General features: G+C 41.2%; 1 protein-coding gene across 7 annotated transcripts in view; it reads right to left on the reverse strand.

Annotated features, from left to right (window-relative positions):
* Positions 1 to 27965, reverse strand: part of ALPK1 (alpha kinase 1) — a 177325-nt gene that overhangs the window by 102366 nt on the left and 46994 nt on the right. For all 7 annotated transcript variants that reach the window (XR_016212297.1, XR_011378302.2, XM_089302927.1 and 4 more), the window contains exons 2-3: positions 2780 to 2973; positions 1947 to 2099 (exon numbers count right to left, since the gene is read on the reverse strand). The gene's annotated coding sequence lies outside the window, so the exon portion shown is untranslated. The remainder of the gene's footprint in view (positions 1 to 1946; positions 2100 to 2779; positions 2974 to 27965) is intronic.

Genomic DNA, 27965 nt, shown 5'->3' on the forward strand with positions numbered 1-27965 from the left:
TTTATTTCTCAATAAGGTAACAAACTCTAGAAGACATTACCACATACCATAAAACATGCCAACCACATATACTCACTGTACAGTCATCAGCAAAGACTCTTCATGAAATAGGTGTGCCATGGACACAACATAACTAATTTGTAACGTTAGAGCTAAATAATAAGTTTCCTTAAACAGAAAAAGAGTCTCCCTTTTCTGATCGATAATATTAAGTGACAGTAAATGTCATTGGGGAGTTAATGTTAACTCTTAAGGTGAGATTACAGTATTGTGGTTTTCTTGAAAAGGAATTCATGTATTTTAGGGATACACTCTGAAATATTTACAGATGAAATCAGATGAAGTCTGAGACTTGATTTAAAATAATGTGAGGCCTAGCAGTAGGAAGTAAGGAAGGGTGTTGATTAGGCAAGATTAGCTATGGGTTGTTAAACGTGGAGGCTAAATAAGAGTACATGAGGTTTCTTTTTGTACATCCGCTGCATTTGCACATATTTGCAAGTTGCAACAATACATTTTTTTGAAGTATTAACTTTTGAAGACTGCAAGTGAAACATGTAGTCTTGATAACACCTGAGAAGCAGCCAGAGATCTTTCTGAAATTATTTTAAATCTGCCTAGCCCCTAGTTTAGCAAGCCAACCAAATAGGGCTTTGGCCTCCCTAATGGGTCTGTAACGCAGCCCAGACTCTGCACATTTGGAGCGTCTGCTTACTGTGCTACCAACAATACACTGTATTTTTACTCAGGACCCATTCTGCCTACATCTCCTCCATACAATAGTTCTCAGGGTAGCCTGCTGTATGAACTGTCCTGTTAGAATATGCTGGGAAGTCATAACTGATTTTTAATATTACTTTAAGCAAAATGCAAACAAAATGTTAAAACTGCAATGCAAAAAATAATCATACCGTATACTTCAAAGCTGTTAGCATGGGTAAATGAGCATTGTCTATAAAACCCCGAGAATCACGCCCCCTATTAACACTGTCTTGGGAAATCAGAGGCTACAACTGTGAATGGGCATGGCAGCCATGCCTGCTTTTACCCAAACTACCACACTTCTATTATTCTACTTCTGACAGAATAAACAAGTTAAACAACTGAAAACAAAAATTCTGAACGGTAGGAAAGAACAATCGCCATCCTCATTTCTCTTTAAAAAATTTTTTTTAAATAAGAAACAGTAGGCTGGTGATTGGAATGCTTAGAGTATCTGAATTAAGTCAGCCAGCATTTTAAATAGTTTAATATAGTTCATGGTCATGGATATCCCCAAAAAGTAGGGTAGGGTGGGAAAATTACCTTTGCTTAAATGCTCTCTATGTTTCAGGCACTATGCTGGACACCTCTGATGGAAAAGCTTAGTATGTAGGTTTTACCCCCACATTAGAGATAAGAAAGTTGACGGGTCATGGCCATGTCCTTAATGAGAGGTATATTTAGAATGTTAAGGAGACTTGGAACTCATGGTTATTTAAAAAAAAAAAAATTGCTTCCAGCCTACTGACACTGCTCTGGGTATTTCAAACTGTATCAGTACAGGACTCATGGAAGTCCTTTGAAAGGCTCTTAAATTTTCAAAGAAATAATTCTATAGATTATTTATAGGTACTTCAAAAACTGTGGGAAAATGAGATTAAAAGATAAATTTATTTTGGTTCAAAAATTTTGAAATCCATGCATTTGTGGGGTCTTCTGGAAGTTCACGGGAAATGTACATTTTGAGAAAAACTGTGCATGCATTTCAAAGCTGTAACATATATATATTACATACGAACTCTTTTACTTTGCTGCTGAAGCAAAATTTCCACCTAGCATGGTCCAAGTCAAGTTAATCGAATTGCATAATTCGACTCTACCAGAAAGAGACAGTGGAACAGTCAGAAGAGTGATCCCGCTCTGGTCAATCCTACTATTTTCACATTGGAAAGATAATTGCTTACCAGCGAATTGTCCCTAGATTCAACTAGCAGTAATTCAGGCTGGAACAAGCTCTTAAGTCCCACCGCAGCTTCTCCAAGTGTGGGGGAGTTTGGATAATTAAAGACATGGCAGTGCCACTTGCTAGGATTTCACTCCTCTTTCTCTTTCACCTCCTATAAAAGAAGAAACTTTAGTTTAAAGATTAGATTTTTTTCTCTCTCTCCTTTTCTAAAGCTGGGTATACCAACTGGCATAGGCTGTATTAAAATCGGGAGAAACCTCAGTGAAAAAGCCTCTCTCGGAAGGCAGGCTTTCTTGTTAATATGCACCAACATGAAAGGCTTTCTTTTCATCCTATACAACTACAGTGTGTGTAAATTGCAGGGGGCTCATTGGCATAAATCTCGGCTGCGACCTCTGAGGTAAACTGGATTTACATTACTTTCTGACAAGAATTAAATGAAGGCCTTGTGGATATATGAACAGCCTTCTAGGCTGCAACAGATGGGCTTGAATGTGTTCCCTAGGAAAACTATCAGTGACATCTGGGTCCTCCAAATTCTGGTGGTCTCAGCCAATTAAGGGGGGGGGGGGAGGTGGGGGCGGGGAGGCCACAGCACAGCCCCCAGCCAAAACCAAGGCAGAAGTGTTTGTGTTTGGGGATGGGATCAGGCTGGCCCGCAGCAGCGAGGTTAGCACTTTATTGTTATCATTCAAATGGAGAATGTGGCTTACAAGCTATTTGTATACCGCAGAGAGGATAATATGATTTTTCTCATTTGACCGGAGGAGATGGCCCGCTCCTGCAGCTGATATCATATTTCAGCGCAATCTCTTTGGGACGGGTGCTTACTTTTGTCTCCTCCAAGGCAGGCGGATGGTGTGCTGTCTGCCAATTTCTGTAGCGCATTCACATGTCACAAAGCAGGTGAACTCGAAGACAAAACTGGGCTCTTTCCCCAGTACATTGTTTCCTCCCCGATCTACTGCTCTCCTCCTCCACTGTGGTGTTTACTGGCTTCACAAAGAAATCAAAATCAAGGCTTCCTGGTCAAAACAAAGGCAAAAGAATGACATCAGCAATCTTTAATGAGGTGATGAACCACAAACTCTACTTCTGAACTTAGCAGACTTCAGCTGGGTCTAACAGGCAGACAGGAGGAAAACTAGGGAAACCGAGGCAAGAGGCCACGGTTCCTCTGGCCACGGCAACTCTCGCTTTCTGTGCTGTCCTGACCGATTTGCTTGGCCTGGGTAGAACAAGCAACCAAGGATAGGGGTAGTGGCACAATGGGAGGTGAGCTGAGAAGTAATTTTTACTTGTTTGAATACCAAGAGGAACCAGCAGACCTATTTAGCTATTTCAGTTCCTACATCTTCTAGGCCCTAGCACTGAAAAACAGAAGTTTGGGAACAGAGGTAGCCAAGCCTTAATTCTGGATTTACCACTTACAGGATAAGAGATAATGGGCAAATTACTTAACTTCTTTGAGTCGTATTATTTGTACCTGTAAGATCAGGCTAACAGTAGTATACCTACAACCAACTCAGGATGTAATAACACAGGAAAGGCTTATTCTGAGTTTGTAGGCTGAGTACTGAACAACTTGGACGGACTCTAAACCTCTGAACTAGTTTCGCAAAGTGGAAGCCATTACATTATACTTGTTTTTGGAAATTCAGAAAACTGATTTTTCAAAAGCAATTTTCATTACTTTTAAGAGCTAAGGCCATACTTTAAAATTACATATTTCCTTTCATGTAGAAGTTTCCGACATTAGGACTTGCTAACATGAACATACCATCAAAAGTATCTGGATATTTCTACATTATCAAATAGACTATCAAGAGACAAGCAAAATAAAACATCTAGACCCCCCCCCCCATCCAAATGAAATTAAGATGTGTGCTTTCGTTTGTTTCCCTAGTTGCAGAAATAAAATCGTCCCATCTTCGAGTGGCTTTTACATGTGATGTTTTGGAAGATAAGGTTCATTGTGACAATTTGGATACCACCCATTCAGCCCCTGTCCTAAGTGTTGTTTAACACACAGTAATTTCACATCACCATTGTTTACAACAACCACAACAAAGAAGGCGAAAGGGCAAGTGGACCTCCTGAACAAGAGAACCTGCGGCACAAGCCGAAAATGCTTGTCCCACTACATCTTTCAAGTGCATGCTCACAGTAGGGAGTTTTGTTCTCTTATTTTCTGCGCCGTATGATTTTCTAAAGACCCACTTAGAAGACCCGCAGCAAGCAGAGCCTCAGCACAGTATACGACTGCTCCTAGAGGAAGCCAAACTGCTGGCCCACAAGGAAATCTCTTGCTGTTTTTTCTCCACAGGCCTCATCCACTGGACCAGAGGAACCCACAGACCCGAGGGTGAGGGTGAAAACAATTTTAAGCCCAGTTTTCACACAGATTGTGAGATTTTGTCATTATTAAGCCCCAAAACCAAATGTAACTTTGTCTCCTTCTGTTGGTAGCAATATCATCCTGTGGAGCAATGCACAGCAGAAGGGCCTTTGTCACAGAGGGATTCAGAAGAAAACTGACGCCAAACAAAAGCACCTGTTGTTTCCTTCTTGTAATGACCTTAGAAGTGACCAGTTGTCTGTGAGTCCCCCACACTCCTCCCGAGGCCTTTCCCAACACTACCATCTCACACATCATTATTGCATGTAAAAGGAGAATAATTGAGGAGAAGATCAATAAATTTAAAAGCTCTTTAAGGAAAGACATAATGAATTTGGTACAGCACATATTTTTAGATCAAAGATGCCTTTGAAGTGACAAAACCGTAATCCATAAACTACCAAAGCACTTCCTTTCTCTCCCAAACTGCTTGTTGTCAAATAAAATGGAAGTTAAGGAAATTATCTTTATCTGAAAATGGCCAAAAGAAGCCATCACCTCATGACAGCCTTGTCACAAGCCACAATTGGGGAAATTGTCAGGAAGGCCAGGCCTAACAAGCAGAGGAGCGGGCTTGCTGTTTGCGCTAATCTGGCTGGGCAGCCCCCACACACAAGCCCAGTCGGCTTGCTGAGTGCAACAGCGAGGGCTTTGTCAGCCTTAGCAGGGACTGGAAAGAGCACTCTTTCATGAATATGTATCGCCATTGCTCCGTGTCCACAGAGACAAACCACTCCAAACTGAGATGGAAAACACACACACACACACACACATACCTCTGACCAACAAAAAACGGAATGGGCCTAAGCTACTGGTCTGAGTGTAGTGAAATGCTAGTAACTAATGAGAGATCACGCGTCGGCAATGGAGCCAGAGGCACCGCTTCCATGTGTTTGCTGGGATCTTTATTTCCCAGCAATTGAGAGGAAATCTGCAGGGAGCTTTCAATCTTTGGGAACCACGTGCATAGACTCAGAGATGCTACACCTCGTTACAAGGATTGCAAATCACACATTCATCTTCCCAGTGCCAAATACACTCTGCCTCTGCAGCTCTAATTCTAAAGTGAAAACAGCTCTGAGAGTACATGCATGTGCAGTTTTAAGAAACGGATCAAATATTGTATTGGCTTCTGTCTGATGTAGTAGAAACACCAAGTAGAAAATTTTGATGAAGACCTAGCATTTCCCAGCATGGAGCAGAAAGACATTGTGGTGGCAGAAAGTGAAAATTGTAAATAAAGAATTTGAAGGTGAAGTGAGAAAAAAGAAAAAAAAAACCCACACTGAAGGCCTTTGTAATCCTAATAGTCTTGTTTTTAAAAAGCCATATGTATGCATGTCCTTTTCTAAAAAGATGAATTCTACGCATAACCGTGAGCAAAGGAATGGTAAGGTTTATAATTACTGAACTTTGAGTTTTTTACCGACATTGAAAGTCAGTTTAGAATAAAAATATGTGTTTATACATATTTATATTTCATTTCATTTTTTCTAGAAACAGATAACACAGTGAGAAGAGTATAAGGCTGTTTGCTTGTTACTTCTCCTGATATGACAAAGTTTGATTGCCCACTGTGCAAGAGACAAAGCTGGGTTTGGAGGGGTTTGGATATTACGCAATGTTTGCCATGGACATTAGCATTTCATTAGCATAGCCTGCTCTACGTGGAATCCAGCATTGAATGGTCCCAGCGCACTAAAGCTAATCCTCTTTAAAGAGCTACAGGCTATATTACATGTGGCCACAGCAGCAGTCGTGCCATCGCTGCGTCACTTTGAAGACGATGAACAGAGTTCTGTCTGTACCCGTCCTCGTAAACCACTGCTCTCTGTGCTGTGAAATCCTTCTGTTTTCATCAAGGAGAATTAGGAGGAGGCCGCACTCCCAGTCAGCGCTCTGAAAGCTGGACTGCTCTCCAAGAGGAGATGTTATGCTGATTTCATTTTTTCCTAAGTGTCTATCCACAGTCTTTTCAACTGAGATTAAAATGAACTATATCCAAATATTTTTGGTCCTTTGATTAGGATCAAGTGCTAACCATACCTTCTGTCAAGGGAATTAGATCCCAGATAATCGGGTGACGTCTGAGTGATTGTCATAGGTCTTTTTATTCCACTCGCCTTATTTTTACAGGATGCCCTTAAACGTTTCAAAGCAAGAGTTGTAGTTCCCACAAGGATAACTCAGCTGAGGATATCCAAATCAGCAGCAGATAAATAATTCAATGAGCCAGTTTCAACAAGAACTAGCAACCTAAAATTGTTTAAGATTGCAGAAACTAAAGGTTTTTTTTTTATTTAAAAACAAAGGAAAATAAGTGAAGTCCATTATTTTACTGAAGATAGTCCTATGTTAATATTTAGATTTTTTAAAAGGGAAGTGTTTTATTAGAAACAAGACCAATTTTGTTTTTCTCATTTTGTAGTAACTAACTTAAAAATAAGTCATCAGTTTATAAATTGTTTACTTAGAACCCCACACAGTAAATTATCCTATGATTTCAAAGCCAAAGATGCTTTGATTTTCATGCTAAAAAATCTCTTTTTATTCAATTATGAACATCTAAACCTTATCATATTGTCCCTTTTTGCCTTAAATCCCAGGAAACTCAGCCAGATTTTGCGCAAAGCACCAAAAGGGATCCCTCATTTGCATAATATTCTAAAAACCATCCAACCCAGACCCTCCATTACTTGGTCCACATTCTCTTCTCTTGGTTTACTAGTTTTAGACACATCTGTGTTTCTCATTGTAGGTAATTTCACATTTTTTTGAAGATATGTGCAGGTTAGAGTACATTTCCAAATAGTGCTCCTTTCTTCATTTGCCTGTTTCCTTCCCACACATTTGCCACAGAGGCTTAGTGGCACAGTGGAAAGCACACAGGCTTGGGACATTTTTGCCTGCTTTGCTGAGGTGATGATTAAGTATGTGACCACTTAAAACTGTACTTCTGCTCCTCTGGGCAATGTGGCATCTTCAGAAATTAGAGGAAACTTTTGCTCTGGGTTTCATGCTGTTTCCCCCTTTAATGCTGACAACATTTGCATTCTGGCTGAAGTCTCATGGATAATTAATGTGACTGTTGGCTCTTATGTCCCACTCACTTCTTAGGTAGAGTACTCTGAAAGGTTTTATTGCAGCCATTCCGAAGCAAGCAAACACCTTCATCACATGCTGGGCCTCTTTCTATGTGTGCCACATTAAAAGTTATCAAAGTGGCCGGCACCGCGGCTCACTAGGCTAATCCTCTGCCTTGCAGCACTGGCACACCGGGTTCTAGTTCCGGTCGGGGCGCCGGATTCTGTCCTGGTTGCCCCTCTTCCAGGCCAGCTCTCTGCTGTGGCCTGGGGAGTGCAGTGGAGGATGGCCCAAGTGCTTGGGCCCTGCACCCCATGGGAGACCAGGAGAAGCACCTGGCTCCTGTCTTTGGATCAGTGTGGTGCGCCTGCCGCAGCGGCCATTGGAGGGTGAACCAACGGCAAAGGAAGACCTTTCTCTCTCTCTCTCTCACTGTCCACTCTGCCCTCAAAAAATAAAAATAAATAAATGAATAAAAAGTTATCAAAGCATCTCTTCTACAGGATTTTCCCATTCTCTCTTACACTATTTTTTTCTCTTACATTATTTCTAATTATCTATTTTGTATCACTTCTTCTCCACACTTCTAGTTTAAACAAAGTAGGAAAAGAAGTCGAGAGTTGGGTAAATTTACAATGGTTTAAGATATTTTTGTCAAAAGTGACATCCCTAGGGGAGAAAAAAACACTGAGTATGAATATACTGGAAAATTTAAAAATGACATGATAGTCTATTAATCAAAATTATTTTAAAAATGCAAACATTTCAGCTTTATCCAGAATAAATACATATTAAATATATGTTGCTACTGCACTTTTATGAAAACTAATAGTGGGGCACACCCTAAACAAATTTCACAGGTTACCAAAAGGGAAAAAAAATTGTTAGAATGCATAATAGCTCTAAATTACCAATAAAAATTAAACTTTTTTTTAAAAGATTTATTTATTTATTTGAAAGTCAGAGTTTCACAGAGAGAGAGAGGTCTTCCATCCGATGGTTCACTCTCCAATTGGCTGCAATGGCCGGAGCTGTGCCAATCTAAATCCAGGAGCCAGGAGCGTCTTCCGTGACTCCCATGTGCGTGCAGGGGCCCAAGCACTTGGGCCATCTTCTACTGCTTTCCCAGGCCATAGCAGAGAACTGGATCAGAAGTGGAGTAGCCGGGACTAGAACCAGCACCTATACGGGATGCCGGCGCTTCAGGCCAGGGCATTAACCCACTGCGCCACAGTGTTGGCCCAAAATTAAACATTTTTAATTAAGCCACTCAGAAATTTCAATAATACTCAAAATGATCTTAGTGTCATTTTCCAGTACGTTTCCAAATTTTAGGGATGCAGCCAAAACTGCATTCAGATGAAAATTCATAGCTTTAAAACTTCTAATAATAAAAATGGAAAAGTATACATTTAACTTTCATCTCAAAAACATAGAAAAAGAGCAGGCCGGCGCCGCGGCTCACTAGGCTAATCCTCCGCCTGCGGCACTGGCACCCCGGGTTCTAGTCCGGTCGGGGCACCGGTTTCTGTCCCAGTTGCTCCTCTTCAGTCCAGCTCTCTGCTGTGGCCAGGCAGTGCAGTGGAGGATGGTCCAAGTCCTTGGGCCCTGCACCTGCATGGGAGACCAGGAGGAAGCACCCGGCTCCTGGCTTCAGATCGGCTCAGGGCGCCAGCCATAGCAGCCATTTAGGGGTGAACCAACAGAAGGAAGACCTTTCTCTCTCTCTCTCTCTCACTGTCTAACTCTACCTGTCAAAAAAAAAAAAAAAATAGAAAAAGAGCAACAAACTAAGCTTTAGAAAATTGGGGACATTAATAAATATAATTGTTCTTAAAAATATTAATTCATAAAATGTTAGATAAATCAAAATGCTAGTTTTTAAAAAGGCCAGAAAAGTGGTTTTTGAAAACCTAATTTAACAAGAAGGAATCCTTTCAGAATGGGAAAAGAATACCAATTATGGTAAAGATTTTAGAAGTGTTAGAGATCATATGTACAAATCCAAGCTAAAAACTATGAAAATTTACATGAGATATATGTTTTCTGCAAGAACTTTGGTACACTATTAAAATTGGTCAAAGCAAAAAAACAAAAACAAAAACAAAAACAAAAACAAAACCCCAAGATCTAATTAAGACTAGATGGGAAAAATTGTTTATTATTTTTAAGAAAAGTGCCAGTTTCTTTCTTTCTTTATTTCTTTTTTCAAGATTTATTTATTTATTTGAAAGGCAGAATTACACAGAGGCACAGGCAGAGAAAGAGAAAGAGAGGTCTTCCATTCTTCCTTAATTCACTCCCCAAATTGCCACAACGGCCGAAGCTGGGCCGATCTGAAGCCAGGAGTCTGAAGCTTCTTTCGGGTCTCCCATGAGGGTGCAGGGGCCCAAGGACTTGGGCCATTTTCTACTGCTTTCCCAGGCCACAGCAGAGAGCTGGATTGGAAGTGGAGCAGCCAGGACTCAAACGGGTGCCCATAGGGGATGCTTGCACTGCAGGTGGCAGCTTTACCCACTGCGTCACAGCGTCAGCTCCAGTGCCAGTTTCAGTTGAAGTCATAGCACATTTCCACCAAATCTTTTAGAACTATGTAACTTCCTGGGTATTTAGGTTACTATAGAGAATCGAAAAATATAAAATATATTCCCATTTCATTTTATAAGGCTGACATGATACTATTATTAATACCTGACCAAGATAGTGAGAAGAAAAAAGATAGCTCTATAATACATTGTTATTGTCAATTTCTATATCCAAAATATAAACTTCCAAGTATAAATTTAATAAGAAAAATATTCAAGCTATTTAAGATGAAAGAAAACATTACTGCGGTAAATAGAATGATAAGTCAGAACAGATTCCTAGATTTAAAAACTTGATGTTTTAAGGATGTTTGTTCTCTCCAAAATAATCAAGACTTTTAATAAACTTAATTTTTAAAAACCATAAGATAGATTTAAAAATGGCAAATGGAGAAAAAGAGAGAAAAAAAGAAGCCCTAGTTGGTAGCATTTGCCAATTTCTGTGGTGTAAATATTCCTGCTGTGGCTGACTTTCAGTTCCCAGTGTGAGATCAGTGGGAATGGAATTGAAAAGAGATGTGCATCAACACAAAATTACAGAATTGCTGAATGTCCACTATAGAGATAGAATAGAAATAAGTAATGTCAAAAGCATAGCTAGTAGTAAAATACAATAAAATAAATAAACTGTCTTTGTTTTCAAATAATTTGATTAGCTTTAAACTTATATATTTAATTTTTAATGATGGTTGTGTGTAACCGATTGCTCACAAAATTTCTGAAAATTTAATAATTAGCTCTCAATAACCAGAATGAGAGAAGTCCAGAATGCCACTGAGAGGAACCATGAGAAATTTCTAGTAGAAGAGTTACTAGAAAAAAAAAAATAGAGCTTTAAGACTAATATGATGACACTGAGTCAGTTTTTGCTTCTTTTCAAGTTTCATAAATTTCATCCCCAAAATGCAAAATGGCCTAAATAATATCTTAGCTATTGTCATTTCATTAACAATGAAACTGGCATAAATATTTAATTGCTTTTTCTTCACAAAATCATATGTTGGCAAAGAAGTAGAGAAATGAGAACCTTCATGCTTTGCTGTTGTTAAGTGTGAGACGGTAGAGTAACTTTGGGAAACAGTTTAACAATCTCTTAAAAAGTTAGATGTAAATTTATTGTAAAACCCAATAATTCAACTCCCAGATATTTTTTGCTTAGGAGAAATAAAATATATATCCACTAAAGACTTGTCCAGGAATGTTCACAGCAACATTATCCATTTAGCCAAAAAAACTAGAAACAATTCAGATGTCTATCAGCTCATGAATGGCTAAGCAAAATATGATATATCCAGACAATGGAATATTTTCTGAAACTAAAAAGGAACTTGCTACAACACACGCGAATCTCAGAAAGATGCTAAGTGGAGGGCCGGTGCCATGGCTCACTTGGTTAATCCTCCACCTGCGGCGTCGGCATCCCATATGGGCATTGGGTTCTAGTCCTGGTTGCTCTTCTTCCAGTCCAGCTCTCTGCTGTGGCCGGGGAGTGCAGTGGAGGATGGCCCAAGTGTTTGCGCTCCTACACCCGCATGGGAGACCAGGAAGAAGCACCTGGCTCCTGGCTTCGGATCGGCGCAGCACAGGCTGTAGCGGCCATTTGGGGGGTGAACCAATGGAAGGAAGACCTTTCTCTCTGTCTCTCTCTCTCACTGTCTAACTCTACCTGTCAAATAAAAAAAAAAGAAAAAGAAAGATATAAGGTGCAAAAGACCATAAATTTTGTGATTGTATTTATAAGAAAATTTAAGAGCAGGCAAATCAAAGACAGAAATTAGATTAATTGGGTCGAACGAGAGTTGGGAATAGTAATGAGGACTAAATGTAAATGATCACAAGAGATCTTATTCTGGTAATTAAAATATTCTAAACCTGGATTTTGGTGACGTTTTCATAACTTGATCAATTTTGTAAAACAATTAGTTACACACTTAAATGGGTAAACCTTTTGGTAGGTAAATTATACCTCAATGAGATTGTCAAAAATTATATTTTGCTAAGTTTCATTCATTAATATTTGGTCATCTCTATTTACAGTTGAGGCAAACGAGACTCCAGAAGGTTGAAAAGCTTGCTTACAATTAAGCTGCTGAAAAAGAATTCACACCTCCAGATGTTATTTCTGCCTGCCCGACCTCCTTTGATTCAATACTAAATCATATCTATCTGAATCTCATTTTAGAGCTCATTTGACTGCTTTTCTACTGGAGTCACTGTATCTTAAAGAAACGTGAAAACCAACACTTTCAATTCATTCATCTGTTTACTCATTCATTCACTTAAATAATCAACACATATTTACTGAGCAGTTATATGTGCCAGACACTATTCGATGTGCTAGACTAGTGATACTGTAGGTAAGCAGAAGTAGATTTAATAGTACAAGAGGTAGATCAATTCAAGGATGTAGATTTGTCATGGTTTGGTTTTGTGTTTGTCTATTTAAAATGAAAAGCTCCATGAAGGACTGTGGTAGAGGACTTATGCTGTAACAATTTGTACTTCCCCTATCATTCAGAGTAGTAAAAGGCCCCAAGAGCTCATGGGATGATTCAGAGATATTGGACTGTGATCCTTCTGTGAGAGCTCTGTACCTGTCTTCCACAGAACTCCAACAAAACCCAGAATTAATGGAGAAAAAGCAGATTAATGGAGTGTGCTTGGGCTTGCTTACGTCAGGCTTTCTCTTACTCAGGGGAAATCGCACATTTAGATAGAGTTTATAGTCACTGAAAATATAAATTTATATTACATATCTTAAATACATTACATCCACTGTACAGGTGATACTGATTTTAGATCCTAGCCTGTCCCATTCCTTCAAATAAATTTGCTCACTTCTATCCTAAGATGGCCCCAGCTTCTGCTCTCTGCTAATAGCATCCAATATTACAAGAAGCCAGGAATCCAAGTAGCCCACCTCAAATGCACTAATATCTGCCTTTTGCAGAACCTTAACAATTTGGGTTATGTTTTCCTTTAGAGACAATTGTATTTCAATGATTAGAATCATAACAATAAATGCCCCAAAGTAAACAGTTGCATACTCTGACTCCAAAAGGGTCCTTCCCCACTGTTTTATTTGGAAGGCAGAAAGAGAGGGAAAGAGAGAGAGAGTGAGAAAGAGAGAGATCTTTCATTTGCTGGTTCACTCCCCAAATGCTGACCACAGCTTCAGGCTGAAGTCAGAAGCCTAGAACTCAATCTTAATCTCCCACATGGGTGGCAGTGACCCAATTACTTGAGCTATTGCCTGCTGCCTCCAAGGGTGCACATTAGCAGGAAGCTGGACTGGAAGCAGAGCCAGTACTCAAACCAAGAGCTCTGATATGGGAAGTGGGTGTCCCAAGTGACATCTTAACTGCTACAAAGAAATTAAACTTTCCTAAGTGGTCTTACTATAGCTACTATGAAGTCTGCCCACCCCCATCCCCGCCCCAGAACATGGTGGGATGGTAAAAGCAAATGCAAAGACCTTATCATCTAATTTTCTTCCTTGGTTCTGGCAGCAATTATATAAAAACAATTAGGCTCTTAAAAAACAAATCATCCCAAAATTTCTTCCTCATTGCGTTTTCAGTAATTGAAAGGAGACCGGTATTCTGACATTACAAAATCTTTGAGGGAGGCAGGTGTTTGGCTCAATGGTTAAGATGCCACTTGGAATGCCCGTATCCCATATCAAAGTACCTGGTTCAAGTTCCAGTTCTGCTTCCAATCCAGCTTCCTGCTAACGTGCACCCTAGGAAGTAACATATGATGGCTCAAGTACTTGGGTCCCTCCCACCCATGTGAGAGACTTAGATTGTATTCCAGGTTCCCAGCTTTAGTCTGAACCAGCCCATTGCTGTTGTGGGCATTTGGAACATAAACCAGTGGAGGGGAGCTTGCTCTCTCTCAAATAAATAAATAAATAAAATTTTTAAAAAAGAAAAGCCTCTGAGAGACCTGCTTTAAGAAACATTTCTTCTTATTCTAACATTCCTACTAATCCTTACTAATTTGCTAAGATTCCCGTACCTCGATAACCAAGCTGACCACTTTCTACAATTTTGTATCTCCAAAGTATACATTACCCTAAGTACTGTGCAGGCAATGGCCCTGACAAAGCTTCACCTGGTGGCAGTCTGAACTGGGGAAGTGGTTACTCTTCAGAACATTTGTGATATGCAGAGGAGGCACTGCTTAGAGAGGCCTCTGTTCTGTACTGTAACTGGGGTGTTTGTGATACAGTTCTATATATGAATCCCCATTATAAAATGAAGGCCAACCAGAAGCCAGTTTTGCCTTTTGTAAACTTCAAAAAAGTGAATAGAAAAGTAAAGTAAAGCCAATATATGTTTTTACATAACTAATGAACAAAGAAAAGAATCAAGGAACTTCAGTATCATACCTTTTGGAGCTGTGCAGTGGAGGTATCTAAGTATCAGGAGAGTCTGACCAAGTTATATCTAGAGGAGACGGGGCTTACACATGAAGAGAATTGTAGGATTTCATTTTCTAATTTAGCAGTGGAATATATGTGAAAATGAATTCTAAAGTGCTAAACTCTGGAGGAAGAAATGAACATAACTCCTTTTGGTCAAACTTACTCATATAGGTTCTATTTACCAGAGACTCCAGATTCCTTGTAGTCTTGTCTTGTCTTTTCTTTTCTTTTTTTTTTTTTTTCTTGACAGGCAGAGTTAGACAGTGAGAGAGAGAGACAGAGAGAAAGGTCTTCCTTCCGTTGGTTCACCCCACAAATGGCTGCTACAGCCGGTGCTGCGCCAATCCGAAGCCAGGAGCCAGGTGCTTCTTCCTGGTCTCCCATGAGGGTGCAGGGCCCAAGCACTTGGGCCATCCTCCACTGCCTTCCTGGGCCACAGCAGAGAGCTGGACTGGAAGAGGAGCAACCAGGACAGAATCTGGCGCCCTGACTGGGACTAGAACCCAGAGTACTGGAGCCGCAGGCGGAGGATTAGCCTAGTGAGCTGTGGCGCCGGCATGTCCTGTTTCTAATAGATGGAATTGACTATGACATTTCTCATTTGGTTGACAGATACCTGGATGTTTTTGACCTACATTAAGGAAGTCAAGGCATTAGAAATTTTGTACATTGTACAAGAAATGATACATATTCTCCTGCACCCACATGGGAGACCAGGAAGAGACACCTGGCTCCTGCCTTCGGATCAGCGCGGTGCGCTGGCCGCAGTGCGCTGACCGCAGTGCGCTGGCCGCGGCGGCCATTGGAGGGTGAACCAACGGCAAAAAGGAAGACCTTTCTCTCTGTCTCTCTCTCACTGTCCACTCTGCCTGTCAAAAAAAAAAAAAAAGTGATACATAGTCTTAAGATACAGGATGGAATGAATTCGTCAAGGTGATTGCCCACCCAACTCTTTATTATATCATTCCTAATATTGTTCCAAGGGCCCTCCTAGCATCAATACATTGCAAAATACATTAGGGAGAAAGTACCACCCTCACAGGAAAGCAAGATGGTAGCTATACTTTGTAATCTTCAGGTAAAACTGGAAGATGCTGCTGTTGAAATGTGCCCCATGTCATATTCTCTTCATAATAGAGTTTTTAGCAGAGAGGCAGAAGTTAAGGAGGAGTCACCAGCACGGTGGGCAATGTTATGCAGTCTGAGGGCCAGATCAGTAATCAGGATTGCTTGACCAGCAGGGACTTTTAGCTTCTGCTTAAATATATGGATGGTCTGTTGAAGTCTTACTTGAGCTATATCATTGAAACTGCTAAGGTGGGCAAACAGAAGTGGGACCTGAGAGGCCACAGTGAAGATTCATTGTCTCTTAGTTACTTTTCAGAACTGACTTGGTTCATAGACCCAGAGGTCTTCAAATGCAAAGGAGCCTGTGTAACCTTCAGGAAATGCCCTGAAATAGCATCACATGGCTTCCTCAAAGTAATCTGTGGTAATATTTTTAGGGTAAATGTGTAGTGGAGAAAGTAAAATCTTCAGACCTTTTAGGAGTTATTAGAATTAATTGTCTCTGAGATATGTTAATCATAGAGACATATAAATACAGTATCACTAATATCTAAAAATTAGAATAAAAGGTTAAAGGGATTAGATGAAAAATAGAGTTTTGGTCCAAATCTATCTCAAAAGAGGTCATAATGGATCCAAACATTCATTCTGTGTTTATTTTCCCAGTTCCTATGTGTAGAATTAGAGAAGAACCTTTTAGCAACTGGTATAATTCCTACACTGTTTGCTTGACAGTACTGTGTCATAGCTTCCTATTCAAAAACTTTGATCACTTCACAGTTTCATGAACAGCAACCACAGTCATGTCATTGATAAGAGTAAGTCAATGGCTCTGTTGAGCAAAAAGTAGCAAACACTCAAGATGCTTTGATAAGACACATATGGGTAAGAGATTCTATGCAAACTGAGAGATCTGCTAATTCACTGACGTTTCTGGAAGTCCAGATACTTGGGATACACTGAGACATCCTCTTCAAAGTGAAAGACAATTTGCTACATCTTGTGTCAAGTTTCATGAAGACATGAAAACAAACCTTTGGTAAGCTTTTACTATTTATTACAAAGGCAAAATAATATTACAGTGGTGTTGCTACTTCCTACTTATTGAATAAGATGTAAGTTTTATATATTTAACAAGACCTCAAACCAAAGAATACAAAGGTACTTGAGAATGTTTGTCAAGAATGAAATGCAAAGATTTTTATTTTGGTGCCAAAAAATTGGAGATTCATTCACCAGTTTTTCATAATATGCGTTTTTGTGAATTTTTTCAAGATCATTCAAATGCATGGATTTTATTATTTTGCACTAAAATAAACTTACTTTTTAATTCCAGTTTACATGAACTTTTTGAATTCTCCAGCCATTTCAGTTTAGAGAATAAGTCACTCTACCCATTAGACCCTGTGACTCAGACATCTAATGTGAGTGTCATTTCTGTGGCAGACCAGGACATTTATATTGGGTCTATGTAATTCCCAAGTAGAAGAATCTTACCAAAGCTCCCCAAATTAAGAACAAAGTCGTATCTCTTTGGCAAATGACTGTTTCCATTGAGATACACTTCTTGGTGCTTTTTAAGGGGTCCTGGTAGAGACTGAATATTTAGTTAAATGAAATGAAGTGTTAATGTATGAGACATGAGCCACCTCTCTGAATTAGGCGCCATTTGATTGATTCATTTGATTTTATTTTTAAAAGATTTTTATTTATTTATTTGAAAGGCAGATTGACAGAGGAGAGAGAGGAGAGAGGAGAGAGGAGAGAGAGGAGAGAGAGAGAGAGAGAGAGAGAGAACATGGTTTCTTCCTCAAATAGACGAAACAGCTGGTGTGAGCCAGACTGAAGCCAGGATCCAGGATCCAGGAGCCAGGAGCCAGGAGCCAGGAACTCCATCTGAGTCTCTCACATGGGTGGCAGGGGCCTCAGCAACTTGCTTTCCCAGGTACATTAGCAGGGAACTGGGATGAGATGTGGAGCAGCTGTGACTTGAACTAGGACTTTGATATGGGATGCTGGTATCACAAATAGTGACTTAACCTGCCGTATCACCCTGCTGGATCCAGAGTGATCTATTTTAAAATTTGGATGTGCACAGCATCTCTCCATCATCCGGATGAAGTGACATATAGAAGATCAGACTAAAATAAGTTCTAAAGGCAAAAGCAAGTTTCATAAGCAAGTGGTTCAACCGCTCATGGCACCTAACCTTGCTGCATTCATCCTCAACAATCTAATAGTTGAAGATATGCTGCAAGTGTACATTTTCCTCACTCTCCAGCCTCACTAGTACTCCTCAGTAGATTCCAGAACCAAGTGGGTGTCGAAGATGGAGGACATGCCTGGGCTCAGCTACATCAACTTTCCTTTACCAACGTAACTGTGTTGCTTAAAAAGCCAAAAGCAGAGATCAGCATAGAGCTCTCTATGCAGCCCAAGGGGGTGGGAGTGGCACAGCAGCCTTCCCATTATATTGAACACTTTTCATCATGGATTTGGTAGCAATTTTTTTTCTTTTGAATAGATGTTTGCTATGGATACAGACTTGACTTCCCTGCCATGCTTCTGTAGACTTACCAAAATCTTGACTCACCCACAATTATCCACATAACATTGCTTCTAGCCAAGGATGTTGTAAGCCATTTCCCAGAGGATTCATTGGTCTCTCCATAACCCAGGAGCAGCTGGACTTAGAAAGCAACACAATTGTCTATTGAAGAGTCAGCTTTTGAGCCAGTTGGAGGATATTTTGTGAGACAGGACAGACCTACATAAAATGTTATGTGTTCTTAATCAATAATGAAATAACAAAGGACAGATCACATGAGTCCCGGAATCAAAGGGAGAAGTAGGAGTGGAACCCCTCGCACTACCGTCCCTGTCTTTACTGAGAGAACTAGATTTAGTAGATTACAAGTGTGGCCTCATAATCAGTTGCAAAAAGAGGGACCATTGCCAATATCTATGTTTTCTTGTTTGTGCAGTGCTGCATATGTTTACACATTCACCCGTTTCTCTTTGTCCTTTTCCCTGTTGCCCATTACTTTAGGCTACGTTGGTGGTGATTACTCTGACGGTTTAGTCCATGATTAATAGGTGTGCAGATGTTACAAAGCTGTTAGCAAGTGTCTTCTTTCTCCTATTTAAATGTACACCCAATAAATTCTTCCCGGAATTAAGTTCCAGTGATGACTTTGCATTTAAGGAAGAATTTACACACTGTCCTTTCCTGGCTGATGAGAACTGCCCAATCCAGCAGGCTTGTCTTTTGACTTGGTTGTCAGGGAGTCTGGGGTTTCCTGCAAACTCTATTGTGTTTATTCTTTCACCTTGGCTTGCTGGGACATTGCTTTCTTCCTTTCTTTTAAATAGTTTCTGATCAGAGGTTCTCATTTTCACATTTCTGACACTGCTTTAGGTATATCTTTATAGTGCAGAGTAGGGCCAGCATAGTGGGCTAAGCCTCTGCCTGTGGCACTGGCATTCCATGTGGGTGCTGGTTTCAATCCAGCTTTCTGATACAGCCTGAGAAGGCAGTGAAAGACGGCCCAGGTGCTTGGGCCCCTGCACCCCTGTGGAAGACTCTGAGGAAGCTCCTGGCTCCTGGCTTCTGATTGGCACAGCTCCGGCCATTGTGCCCTTTTGGGAAGTGAACCAGTGGATGACAGACCTTTCTCTGTGTCTCTCCCTCTCTCTGTCTGTAACTCTACCTCTCAAATAAATAAATACAATCTTAAAAAAATGGAAATTTTTAAGAAGTTCACTTTTAAAAGAAGTGCATAGCATTATTAGAGTGAAGCAGTTCATGACTCCCCTCAGTAGCTTGGTCCCACAGTGGTCTGATCATTTGACCAGCATTTACTGAGTGCTGACCATGAGTAGTCCTTTACCCCTCATCACTGAGCATATCTTCATGTCTCTAGCCATTGCCATTTCATGTCACAGACACTATTATCAATGCCATGGGCAGCACTTTGGTATAAGGTATTGCTGCTCTTATTTGGACTATTGCTCAGAGTCTAATTCTCATTGTTCCCCACTCCCATACCCTGCCTTTGTATGTCTGTCTTTCTTTCTTTCTTTCTTTCTTTCTTTCTTTCTTTCTTTCTTTTTCTTTCTTTCTTTCCTTCTTTTTTAAGATTTATTTGAAAGTCAGAGTTACACAGAGAGAGAAGGAGAGGCAGACAAAGAGAGGTCTTCCATCCACTGGTTCACTCCCCAGTTGGTTGCAATGGCTGGAGCTGTGCTGATCCAAAGCCAGGAACAGGAGCTTCTTCTGGGTCTCCCACATGGATCAGGGCCCAAGCACTTGGGCCATCCTCTACTGCTATCCCAGGCCACAGCAAAGAGCTGGATTGGAAGAGGAGCAGCCAGGACCAGAACCGGTGTCCACACGGGATGCCAGCACCGCAGGTGGAGGATTAACCTACTGAGCTATGGCACCGGCCCCCCAAATACATTCTTTTTTTCTTTTCTTTTCTTTCTTTTCTTTCTTTCTTTCTTTCTTTCCTTTTTTTTTTTTTTTTTTTTTTACAGGAGAGTGGATAGTGAGAGAGAGAGACAGAGAGAAAGGTCTTCCTTTTGCCGTTGGTTCACCCTCCAATGGCCGCCATGGCTGGCGCTGCGGCCGGCGCACCACACTAATCCGAAGCCAGGAGCCAGGTGCTTCTCCTGGTCTCCCATGGGGTGAGGGCCCAAGCACTTGAGCCATCCTCCACTGCCTTCCCGGGCCATAGCAGAGAGCTGACCTGGAAGAGGGGCAACGGGACAGAATCCGGTGCCCCGACCGGGACTAGAACCCGGTGTGCCAGTGCCGTAGGTGGAGGATTAGCCTATTGAGCCACAGTGGCGGCCCCAAATACATTCTTAGATAACAGCTCACCATTTAAAAATGCTAGGATCACTTCTATATTTATGTTTTAGATTCACTGTATCCTCATGATTCAGAGATGAAAGAGCATTCTCTGTTTTGAAATAAAGACATGAAATTCATGGATTTGGGCAAGGATAGTGCTGCAAGTGAACACAAACATGATGACCTTTGGAAAGATGTGTTCTGCACTGGGCTAGCCATAGTGGACTAGCTTCGAGTTAATGCTAGCCTCTTGAGAGTTTGATAAAAACAAATGGGTTGGGTTGGACATGAACTACTCATCTTGTCTCTTCTTTAGGAAAGGTATTTGTCTGATATAGGTACAATTACATAAGTGCCATTTCTGGACTCCAGAAGCGAACATTTGTGGGGAGACCAATATGCAGATAACAGTTACAGCCTTGTGATAGATGACAGGGCAGAGGCCCCATGGAAGCCTTGAGATGTCCCTTCACCTGACCCACAAGCCGAGAGGCTCTTTGGGAACAGTCAGGCTGCTGTACAATGCAGCAAAGGTCATCAATCTATCATGTCGGGGCAGTTGGTGAACTCTTACGGCAGAAAGAACCAACAAAACCTCTCAGGCCCCTGCACGAACAGGCACAGTTTGGGGAAGTATCAATAGTTTTCTCACAAATACACATGCATATATACAGTTTTGACATGGGATGGTAATACTAGTACCCTAAAGTATAATTTTGAGGGAAAAAACCTCACACGTTTTTAAAGTAGAGCGCAGGGATTACACAAAAGGACTAAAGCTCCCTTAGGAGTTCTGAACACCCAGCGTAGTGCTCTAGAAAGCTGCATCAGCCAGTGAAACGATGTCAATAGAGTGGTAATTGGTCCCCAAAGGATTGCCTTGGGGAGTATGAAGAACAAATACTCAACAGTGGCAACATGCAAGCAAGGGAGGATAGAATTATTTATCTAGATCAAAAGACCTGTATACTTTGGACAAGGACAATAGGTACAGATAATTAAATAGTGTTGCATATGCATATTCCAAGAGAGTAACGTTTCTGTACCTCTCAAGAGACTTCCAAGAAAGTTATTTTTGTTCTTTATTTGATACTCTTTTCTGGTGTAGGAGTGACTAATGCCAGTGAGAACACTCGGCCAACACATTTCTATCAGAGCTAACACAGTGTAAGAGTGCACGCGACCAAGAGTGGACTCACTTCAACAGACAGAGGGTCCTGTCACAAGCAGTAACCCTGTGTGCAACAAAGAGTCCTTTGTGCCTTGGCGTTGTGAACAACCTTTATTAGTGGATCAGTTTTAGTTAGTCCTCCCTTCAACAAAACAAAACCCACTGCTTTCTTCTCTCTGAAGGCATTGCTTAGTATTCCCCCTATCCAACTCTGCCATCTACAGGCAAAACTATTTACAATTTGCTTTTAAGCCTTCCCTAAATCCTCTGTGAGAATTCTCATGTGCCTCCTATGCAGAGTTCATGAGTTCATGCCACCAACTCTTTTTTTTTTTTTAAAGTATTTATTAAAGTCAAAGGCCTCCAGCAAGAGTGGTGTGGAGGGGGGCTTCCAAGAGAGGAATAAACCCAAAGGGACTGGCCATGAACTCTTGATTGATACAATTGAGAGCTATTTACTGCATTGCATAATCACTGCTTCAATAGATATTTATTGAACTATTGTTTTACACTTCTCTACTACTTAGGGATTTATGATTTTTTAAAAAAAAATTGATAGTGAAGAACAGCTATTTAAGGAGATGTTTTAGTCCCATATTTCTCAACATCCTTTTTAAAAATTCACTCTCCTTTCTGGTTAACATAAAATATCACAGTTTGGGGCCAGCATTGTGGCCCAGCAGGTTAAGCTATAGCCTGTTATGCTGGCATCCCATGTGAGTGCTGGTTCAAGTCCCAGGTGCTCTCATTCTGATCCATCTTCCTGCTAATACACCTGGGAAGCAGAAGAAGATGGCCCAGGTGTTTAGGCCCCTGCCACACATGTGGGAGACCTGGATGGATTCTAGGCTCTCAGCTTTGGCTTGGCCCAGCCCTGGCTTGCCATTTGGGAAATGAATCAGCAAATGGAAGATCTGTCTGTGTCACTCCCTCTCTCGCTCTAACTCTGCCTTCAAATAAATAAATTTTTTAAACTTTTATTTAGTAAATATAAATTTTCAAAATACAGTTTATGGATTACAATGGTTTTTCCCCCCTATAGCTTCCCTCCCACCTGCACCCCTCCCATCTCCCACTCCCTCTCCCATTCCATTCACATCAAGATTCATTTTCAATTATCAAATAAATAAATTTTTAAGAAATCCACACTTTCAATTAATGTTTGTGTTCCAAAAGCACTGGTGATCCTAAAAATACCCATTTCCTGAGCACTTAGCACAGCACCATTGGAATAAGAACTGACTGATATATAAATAAGAGTGTCAGTTGTTAAATCAATAACAGGAGTCACTGTGCACTTACTCCCCATGTAGGATCTCTGTCCTTAATGTGTTGTACTATGTTCCTGGCTTTGGATCAGCACAGCTCCAGCCATTGCAACCAACTGTACTCAAACAGTACTCTTTACTTTGTGTATCTGTGTGGATGCAAACTGTTGAAATCTTTACTTAATATATACTAAGTTGATCTTCTGTATATAAAGATAATTAAAAATGAATGTTGAAGAATGGGATGGGAGAGGGAGTAGGAGATGGGATAGTTGTGGGTGGGAGGGAGGTTATAGGGGAAAAGCCGCTATAACACAAAAGTTGTACTTTTTTGTTTGTTTGTTTTTGTTTTTGACAGGCAGAGCGGATAGTGAGAGAGAGAGACAGAGAGAAAGGTCTTCCTTTTGCCGTTGGTTCACCTTCCAATGGCCGCTGCGGCCAGCACGCTGCGGCCGGCGCACCACACTAATCCGAAGCCAGGAGCCAGGTGCTTCTCCTGGTCTCCCATGGGGTGCAGGGCCCAAGCACTTGGGCCATCCTCCACTGCCTTCCCGGGCCACAGCAGAGAGCTGGCCTGGAAGAGGGGCAACCGGGACAGAATCCGGCGCCCCGACCAGGACTAGAACCCGGTGTGCCGGCGCTGCTAGGTGGAGGATTAGCCTATTGAGCCGTGGCGCCGGCCCAAAAGTTGTATTTTTGAAATTTATATTTATTAAATAAAAGTTTTAAAAAAACAAGCCTCAGAGCCAAATCATTAAAAAAATAGAACTGACTGATATTATCTAATTTAGGGCTTATGGCAAATTTATGACCTATTGTTATTCTCATTTTGCAGATGAGAAAACTAAGATTGTAAGAGTCTCTGCAGCTTAGCCAAGGATATAGATCCAATTGGTAAGGTGTAAAGTTGGTGTTGAAACCTGAATTTGTCTCCATTCAAAACTGTGCTCTGGACAAATCCACCTTACTGCCTCCAAATACTTTCTTTTTCAATTTTCCCATTTAGGTGCTGGTTTGAGTCCCAGCTGCTTCACTTCCAATCCAGCTCCCTGCTAATGTGCCTAGGGAAGCAGCAGAAGATGGCCCAGGTGCTTCTGTCCTTGCCGCTCATGCGGGAGTTGTTTCAGGAGAGGGCCAACCAGATGTTGAAGGATGAATGTTCAACAAGGAAGTGAAAGGGATAAATGCATGCACTGCTATTTTTAGAAGTATTGCTAAGAGGAGGGAAAAGATGGCATATGTCTCAAAGGAAGTGAGTATTTCACAAGAATGTATTTAGGCTTGGGAGAAGATCTCATAAGCCAGAGGAAGGAAGAAGGGAGGAAGAGCGGGAATAGAAATAATGAAAAAAGTCACAAAAAGAAGTAAAAAGGATTAACTTAAGAAAATATAGAGGGGCCAGAGCCAAGGCGCAGGTATGTTAAGTCTCTGCCTGTGGTGCTGCATCCCATATAGGTGCTGGTTTGTGTCCCAGATGCTCCTCTTCCGATCCAGCTCTCTGCTTGTGACCTGGAAAGCAGTGGAAGATGACCCAAGTGCTCGGGCCCCTGCACCCGCATGAGGGACATGGAAGAAGCTCCTGACTCCTGGCTTCAGATCAGCCCAGCTCTGGCTATTGCAGTCATCTGGGGAGTGAATCAGCGGATGGAAGACCTCTCTCTGTCTCTACCTCTCTCTGTCTGTAACTCTGCCTGTTGAGTAAATAAATAATAATCTTAAAAGAAAATAGAGAAGGGGGCAGGACATTGTTCTCTGAGGCAGGAGGGAAGGAGGAAAGAATGCCTAATGATGTAGAGAATGCCTGAGCATTCGCCAGAGATAACCGCATCCTACATCAGATAGATGGAGATCTGGGAGCTGCGGAGGCATGACTGAGTTAGGCTTCAAAATAAGGCTCCTACCTCCAGGTACTCTGGAGAATACGAAAGACAAACAAGCAAAGATGAATAAAAGAACTGATGAACATCATTGAGAGTCCAGAGTTACCTGGGGAATGTCTCAGCTTTTGTGTGGATTGCACTGTCAACCCAGGCCTGGGAAACGCATGTGATAAAATCTGGAGGGCGAAAGTCTAAAGCACTTGTAAAAATAGTAGTAACTTAGTTAGCCGAGGGATGTGACTCGAGAGGCTGGAGAGGCTGCAGGTAGGCCCACAGATTGGGCACACTGGGACTTGGGGATGGTAGGGAGCCCAACGAAGATGAGTGAATGAGAGGAGGAAGGGGACTATACCTACACAGGTGTTCTTCAGATTTGGGACCAGGGATTTAAGGCAGAGCAAGTGAAGGCAGATTGTCAACTGCGCCTATGGCTGGGTGATGGTGCGCATGGAGTTCATTAAGTTCAGGTGGACAGGGAGGCATGGGGCATTTCACAACACTTTAAAATTGGCAAAGTGATTTACTGCTACACTGTAACTACTTAAATACTCTTTGGTAGTGTTGTTTCCATGAATCTATACATCTTATGTTATCCATTTTATTTATTTTTAAGGAAATAATTAATATCATGGCCATTAAGATTTTAAAATGAGTTTTTCTTGAGACCAATTTTCAGTTTCACTAATTTCCCAATTTTGGAGTTAAGCACAATTGGTTAACTAATTGGTTGGTGTCCTATGATAGACTGCTTTCCATTTTTTCCCTTAGCTGTAACTAAGGAATTAAGGTGCAGGTTTTTTTTTTCATGTCCATCTTCCTTCACTGTAATGTAAACTCCCATAGGACAAGTGATATATTTGTCTGTCTTCCTTCTCTAACCTCAATACATAGTAAAGAATTCCTAGCATTAGCCAGGTGTTTGAAAAATGTTTGTTGCTGGGTCCCGTGTTGTGGCACAGTGGATTAAGCTGCAGCTTGTGACACAGGCATCCCACATCAGAGCAATGTTTTCAGTACTTCTAATCCAGCTCCCTCTTAATGTGTCTGGGGAGGCAACAGAAAACAGTTCAAGTGCTTGGGCCCCTGCCAACTACCTTGGAGACCCAGATGGAGTTTCTGCCTCCTGGCTTCAGCGTGGCCCAGCCCTGGTTGTTGTGGCCATTTGGAGAGTGAAGATGTGGATGGAAACCGCACCCCCACACACACTCTTTCACATAAATAAGAAAACCTTTAAAAAATTGTTATAGTTGTTGATGTTAAAAGTTTATATGAGACAGGCTAAATTCTTTGTTGCCTAAACCTAACATTGCATACTTTTGAGAAGTTGGAAAAGTTGGAAATGTTTCTTTCCATTTTACTTCAGGGATGATAAGATGACTTCTATTAGCTCTCTAGAGTATTCAATTCTCTCCGATGCTCTTAAAGGGACAAGTGACAACATGCTTAATTTTAATTTAGCCTTCATCAAATGTAAAATTGTCAAAATATCTCTTGGTGTTAATCCTCAGCCATCTTGCCGGTGACTTCCACAAATATATGATCTTATGGCATTGTGAATACATCACCAGATTTTCTGCAAATTCTGTGACAATGTTGACATCATGGTTTCTGCCCCACAAAATGAATCAATTCTGGATGTTAACTAAGGCTTAAGCCCCAACAGATGTTGGTAGCATTCACACACCCTCTGTATTAGCATTGTACTGCAATGTAAGAAGCAGTAAATTAGTTCCTCTTCCTAGCACCTCACTGTTGCCCTCTTCTGGTGGCATGTGTCACAGTTTAAGCCATAGCACTTTTAGCCAAATGAGTATTTTTTCCTATTCATGAAAATCTTCTGGGCACTCTTTAGAACAAAAAAGACATAAATAATTGACAAGCCTTAGGAAACAAAAATTTTTTGTGAAACATTAAAAAGTGATGCAGATTATTAACCTGCCCGATGGCCTTTTTTGAATTTCATTTCAGCAAAAATCTATTCTTTATGGATTTCATCTTTTGAAAGTCCACCAGTCCACTGAGTCAAAATCTATGATGTTTCAATATAGCAATTATAAAATATTTCAGTTCTACTATCCATAGAGAACTAACTTGCAGGAACAAACTAATAGTGTAAGTAGCATTGTAGGGTATGTTTGCTTAGTGTTAGAGTATTTTAGAAAAACTAAATGTATAAGGGAAATATTGATCATTCAAAAACAGCTTATTGAAACCAACATTTGGCACAGCAGCTTAAACCTCTACTTGTGACGCTGCCATCCCATATCTTAGTACTGATTTGAGTCCTGGCTGCTCTGTTTCCAGTCCAGCTCCTTGCTTATATTCCTGGGAAGCACAGATAATAGATCAAGTACTTGAGTTCCTGCCACCTACATGAGAAACCCTGATGAAGTTCCTGGCTCCTGGCTTCAGCTCAGCCCAGCTCTGGCTGTTGAGGGCATCTGGAGAGTAAACCAGAAAATGAAAGATTTCTTTCTGTCTGGGTCTCCTTCTCTCTAGCACTCTGCCTTTGGAATCAATAAATCAATAATTAAATATTTTTTAAAAAAACCCCTTATCTACTTATTAGTGCTCCATGGGTCTTTCCCTGGCCAAAGATGAGGTGGTTCTGACCATGTATGGTTAAAGCCTCTGTTCACGTTGTTCTGGGTCTCCTTCCTTATCTACCACACACGTGCTACAGCTGACAGTCTGACAGCTTGGTCTTTGCTCCATCTCTGCTGTCTGTTCCTGGCTCTCCCCGTCCCTAGTTTGGACCCACAGCCTCCAGAATGGCCTTCTACCACCTGTCACTTTCCAGTTCTTCTCTGTCCTTCACCTGTAGTTAGATAACTTCTTAAAAGAAATGATTTGGTGTGTCACTTCCCTACTAGAAAACTGCTGCTGACTTGATGTTGCCAACAGGATGAGATCCAAACTGCTGAGACTGGCATGGAAGGTCTGATCTGCCATGTTCGGCACTGTCTGCCATCTGTGGAACTTCTGCCATTGTGAATTCGCCTTTAGTTCCTGGGGTAGCATCTCCAGCACTTTGTTTTCAACCATGTGGCAGTGTTTGACACCAGGCTCTGTCACAAATCAGTTACTTAACTGTGTCCTTCTGGGCACCATGACTCCCACAGGTTACCACAGTGTCCTGCTCATTCTTTTCTACATCTCAATACCCTGCAATGTGACTAGCATACTGTAGAAGCTCAGTCCAGGCTGGGAGTGGACAAGTAATGGCTGCTCTTCTCATTTTTTGTCTTGTGAAATCCGTACCCAAAGCCATTCTTGTTG

This window comes from Oryctolagus cuniculus, chromosome 8 (assembly GCF_051225735.1).
Source record: "Oryctolagus cuniculus isolate XC-2025 breed Fujian yellow rabbit chromosome 8, ASM5122573v1, whole genome shotgun sequence".
NCBI lineage: Eukaryota > Metazoa > Chordata > Mammalia > Lagomorpha > Leporidae > Oryctolagus > Oryctolagus cuniculus.